The following is a 6,000-nucleotide window of genomic DNA, read 5'->3' as shown; positions in this document are numbered from 1 at the left end:
TAATGATCATTTTTGACACACCACAGAACACAGTGCACAACAACGAAATGCATCCTTTGCTAATTCAGCACTCAGGGAGCAGTGCTTGGGGGCGGCACCTTCCTGGTCGGGGATTCGAACCTGCAATCTTTCAATTACAAGTGCACTTCCCTAACCATTAAGCCACCACTGCCCATAAAACAGGCGAAGCTGGCTTCAAACCCATGACTGCAGCGTCACAGCCTGTATGCTGTGCACTCAGCTCATTGAGCTCTGTAGCAGCCCTATAGCCATAATGCACCACAGTGGTCAAAGGGGTCGAACTGTCATCCACAGAACACTGATAAATGATGGACGTCAATTAAAAATGAATATATCAATCTATTAATGATGTATGAGCAATATGGAGTGAAACAGGCTGGCCGATCAATGAAATGGGATTCTTGCGTGTATTTTGACATAGTAAATTGATGGTAAACAGATGAGACCATCAATCACTATGAAAATAAAGCAGAAAAGTGCAGACAAAAAAAAAAACAACTTTAAAAATGTGTCAAATGGTTCCATCTACGCTATGACATCTTTTTCTGACACGTGAGTAAGATTTGTGTCATTAACGCAGATTTGTTTCACACTAACTAGAAGGTTTAAGGGATATATTCACATTAGAAAAGATTCCCTGGTCATTCACATACACTATGGCTATTTTTTCTCTTGTTTAATAATTAGAAACTCAGCTCACATGTTGATTTCTAACTTTCAGCATGATCAGACAAACTATAATCAGTAGATTTATTTTCGGTATAATGTGCCGGTAGTTAATTTACTGTTAACTGATTTAAATATTAAAGAAATTTTACCTGCAGTCTGTTGAACGGAGCAATAAATGCAGGTATAAATTTTCATTTCTTTGCAGCACCATTTGGCTGTTTTGCCGCCCCGGTGCATAATTACCCATGATGCATCGTGCATTCTATTCGGTTGTGTTATTGTACAAAAATTAAATTTGGAAAAAGCAAATTAGCAAAAGAATCCACTTGTCCGTCCAAGCCAGGTTGACTCATCTTCCCAACAAGTCTATTAATCATTGCAGCCTGGCCGATAATTGGATTTCACAAACAATCCAACAGACTGTTCATCTTCCTTACTGAAGGGGGCAGCAGGGATGTCGGGAATTAACTCGTGAAAGGATCACACAGAACTTTCGGCTGCCTCAGAGAGCCTCCACCAATATCTCAGCCCCCTAGTGGTAATTGAAGGAACCTCCACTGGGGTACAAGACGGTCTGCAAACAAACTTGGGGGGGGGGGGGGCATGAACACCTGGCTCTCGTTTGTCCCCGTTGCATTTACCAGGCTCCCCTTATTGATCACACGCCCCACCCATTGTAACACACACGCCATCTAAGCTACAGGATGGTTTTTGGGTTAATCAAATTTAATATGGTTTGATCAAGTTTCCTTCCCAAAACTCTTGGGAAATTCCACTTTTGTTTGTGCCTCCTGTTAATCTAGCATTACAATGGACTTTTCTGAGACACTGTATGAAAAACAGAAGGATGTGCAGTCCCACCACCCTCCCCCCCCCCCCACCCTTGATATGATTGAATGTGTTATGATAATGTTTCTCTGCTTCAGAATAACAAGCCATCGCTGCCTTGTACTGGGAATCGTAAACACACACAGACAGCTGTTTGTTTGGGTGGTGATAATCAGATGAAGGAAAATGCCCTTTTATCGGGAAGTAGGGGAAGAAGGAGAGGTCCACACAGACAGGTATTTATCTATCCATCCATCATTGTATCAGAACTTCTTATCCAGTACAGGGTCATGTTGAGCCTGGAGTCTATCCCAGGAAGCACAGGGCAGGGGACACCCTGGACGGGATGCCAGTCCATCACAGGGCACCAGGCATGGGGACACCCTGGACGGGATGCCAGTCCATCACAGGGCACCAGGCAGACAAACACCCTGGACGGGATGCCAGTAAATCACAGGGCATATATGCACACACAATCACAAACGACTGGAAATTTAAAGACACAAATTTGCCTAACCAAATGTCAGAAATGAGTGCAGATATATCCTTAAGAAAGGCCATATGTGGGATTTTTAAAATTTTCTAGAGAGGGGGAGCAAAAAAACTTAGGATGTATAAATTTATGTTTACTGCCAGACAATTTCCCCTGAACCGGCATCCGGAAATCAGGAGAAATTCCCCTCTGAGGACAGAGCTGCTCTCGGAAAGCTACTCAATGTGGACATAGATGGGCAGGAGACAGGAAATTTGGGAGCAAATATGTTTCAGAGAAATATGTTCACGTATGTTTGGTGCTTGGATTTGTAATTTCAGTTTCCTGGACTTCAGGCTGTTCTACATTCACCATCATTTGATTCAAAGGGATGTTGATGACGGATTATCCGATTCAAGTAGTCAGCACTGCTTCCTGTCTGCACACTAGGACAGAACTATGTAACCAGCTGCCTGCTAAAGAACAAACTGACAAAATGACAAAGGAGACAAATAGACTGGATGCAAAATGCATGAGAGTATCACTGTATCGGCGTCTATCTGCTCTACCTCTCCTTTTTGTCTCTCTATCTCCTGTCCCTCTCTTCTGCATATCTCCATATCGCTGTCATGCTCCTCTTCTGAGTCGCTCTATCTCTTCTCTCTCTATCTGTCTATCCATGTTCCTTCTCTGCTTTTCCTCTGAGCTGCTCTCTCTCTCTCTCTCCTCCGTATCTCTCCATCCCATCTCTGTCTCTCTATCTCCTCCATGTTTGTTCTCTGCCTCTCCCCCCCCCCCCCACAAAGTACTCTCTGTGTGAGTCAGTCCTCTCCTCCAAGCTTACAGGTGTAGCGGGTGCCCCCCCCCCCCCCCCCGCTACCTTATTCCATCCCTCCCCCTTCTCATCCCAGCACTGCCATACGCTCTATTATGCAGTTCTTTTCTCACCTCGTTTATTATATGCCGTTATGGCGTCCAGCGATTATCCTCGCGTGGGCGTTCCGGCTTACAACACGGGGGCCGGCTCCGGTCAGGGCCGCTGACGCAAACACGTTCCGTGAGCGCGGCGCCAAAAAGTAAACTTCTGCATCCCTGTCAGGAGGGCCCTGCTCTGAGCTGTCGACGGACCCCCTGAATGCGCCGGCTCACCGCCGGGGGTCAGGGCAGCGATCCCAAAGGGAGGTCAGCATGAAGAGGAACCGCGGTGCGTGAGGCCGCGTCAAGCCGGCGGCCGTGAACGTGTGAACAGCTGTCACAGAGAAGGACTGTCTTCAGGGAGAGCGGCAGGGGGAGAGAGCCAGGGCATAGCCACTCCTGTATGACTCACAGCTTTTTGCAGACATTTTGTTCACTGGCACTGTGAGGAGAATAACTCAAAGGAGTTGGAGTCCTTAACCAGCACACCCCCTGCTGGCCACTGAGTTTCCCCAGAGTGTTTTGGACTCCTTTTTATATGATTCATGGTCAATCCTGTTTCTGAAAAGTTGTTCTTGTTCTTTTTTGTTTTAGTGTCCGTTCCTGTGGTTTTTTTTTTTTTTAGGTGTGTGAAACTGGCTATTGAGGAGCAAAAAAAAAAAAGGAAAATGACCCATGTCCTCCTGTCATCAGAGGCAGACGGTAAGTTTGGAGCCAGCCAATCAGCTCCCTGGGTCGGTGTGTTACGGCATGCCGACTCACATAACTGCCCGTGAACTGTGGGTGGAAACTCACGTAAACATGCGAATTCCACACACGCAGAGCCAGAGGTGTGATTCGAACCCCTGTAGCGCTGTGAGGCTACAGTGCTACCCACAGATCTGCATGCTTTTTTTATATTAAAATTGCCTTACGTTGCAATAACAAACACCTGCTCATTGACTCACCATCCCCTGGAGCAAATTTTTCTTCCTCTCCACCTACACAGGCACACGGAGGGGTCAGCTGGGATGGGGGGGTCGGGGTGTACTTCATATCTGATGGAGACACCTGGCTCAAAGCTGAGTTATCAGTCAGAGACCCTGTTAGGAGAGGAACCGTCAAGCCTTCTCAAGAAGTTCCATGGAACCTCCAAGCTCACAAGGATGAGATGTAGGAGTTCCAGGTTTTATTTATTTGTGATTTATTTACAGGGCACCCTCAGTCCATGTTCTGGGGACAAGGCCCACAGACGCCCCCTTGTAGACGCCCCCTTGTAGACGTCACAGAGCCATCGATCTTCACAATCGTCGTCATGGCATCAGACGACACGAGTGATAAAGATGTCTGTCGTCTGAGTCTCCAGCTGGTGGAATAAGATTTCGAGCATCGTCTTCTGTCCACATGTCTGTAGCTATTCCAGGAAGCAACATGTCACAAACTCCTGCCAAGGAGGCTTGCTCTATAAATGCCAGAGGCTGCCGCTCGGACGATAGATGAAAGACCTTTCGGTTGCACCGTCTGACAGTGATCCCACAAATGGTGATGAAAGACTGACTTCTATCCATCCATTTTCCATATATAATCAGGCACGGGACAGGAGACACCCTGGACAGGATGTCAGTCCATCAAAGGATGAAAGCTATACAATACAGGCAATTCAGAGATACCATGTAACTGCATGTATGTGTACAGAAACTTATCCATAAACCAGGAGAATGACACATTTTTTGATTGCAGTCACAGATGTGTATAAAATTGAGTTTCCCCTTGTGGGGACTGAAAAAATGGTCCCCACAATGTCAAAATAACAGGTTTTTATCACATTGTGGGAACATTTGGTCCCCACAACGTAATGTATATCTGACCCACACACACACACAGAGCAAGAACTGAACTCAAAACCCTGGAAGAGCGAGGTCACAATGCTGCCCACTAAGCAGCCACGCCCCTCAGAAAGAGTGACTTCATAAACAGTTTCTTCCTCCAAATCATCAGTAAGCTGAACTGAGCCCTTTCACTGCCATCCATATCCTGTTCATCGTACTGATTTGTTTTTAATTTGCACGCTATTTATAATTACAGTGCTGCACATTGGCATTTTTTCTGTACTTCCTATTCGCTAAATTTTTCATTTGCACTTCCCTTTGCTGCTGTTGTGGTCTCACTTGCACTTACTGTACCAAACAAGGATGGCCCAGGGTGTTCTGGCGCCCAAGGTGAGATTCTGGCAATCCCCCCCCCCCACCCCTCCCCCCGCCAACACAGCAGCAGAAAATAAATTTTGTCAATTAATTTATATTAAAAACATTTCAGTAACACGGGGCGTCTGGCTGCTACCTCACAAGCTGGCATCTGTCTCACAAGGAAAATAGTGAGAACTAGTGCAAATATCTGTAATGTCACGGAATGCAAAGAGGTATTTCTTATATTTTTAGGGATGTTGTGTACTGTTCAATAATTAATTTAGCTTCATTTAGCTTTAGCTTCATAAAATCTGACCGTTACATTAAAAGTTGTCGCCCTCCCCCGAATATCACACTCTCCCCTATGCTCTTGATTACAGGCCTGACCCACAGTGCCAGACACCACCCAAAAATTTTTTAAAAAGCATTTAGAAAACAATATCGGGTGAATTAAACGAGTTCAGGATCATCCCAGGCTCTCTAATATTCTTACAGATGTTCTGTCCTCACTCTGTAATTGAAAACGCATCTCAGTAACGTGAGAGTGTGAAATGTGGCTCGCTGAGGTGATGCGTCAGTAAGCCCCCACCCCGAAGACTGACAGGGTAAATTGGAAGCTGCAGATCTGAGGGGTGGGGGGCACCAGATAGACGGACAGAGACGTGGCTTTTGGGGGGGGTGGAGCTTGGAGGACATTGCTAATGAGCTGTCTCTATGCACAAGGACATTAAATGAATCTTTTTTCCATCCCGTTTCACCTCCACTTCCTGTGCCTTCTCTTTGTGAAGGGAAGGTTCCGGAGCTTAGGAACCCGTAACCTGACACCTCAATGAAGATCGTGCTCAGATCCTCCACGCCCCCCCCCCCCCGCCTGAGCCTGATCTTCCCAGCATGCACTCCTCTTACCTTCACGCCTCTCTGCCTAGATAA

This window comes from Paramormyrops kingsleyae, chromosome 4 (genome assembly GCF_048594095.1).
Source record: "Paramormyrops kingsleyae isolate MSU_618 chromosome 4, PKINGS_0.4, whole genome shotgun sequence".
Lineage (NCBI taxonomy): Eukaryota > Metazoa > Chordata > Actinopteri > Osteoglossiformes > Mormyridae > Paramormyrops > Paramormyrops kingsleyae.
This window is presented reverse-complemented; position numbering follows the sequence as displayed.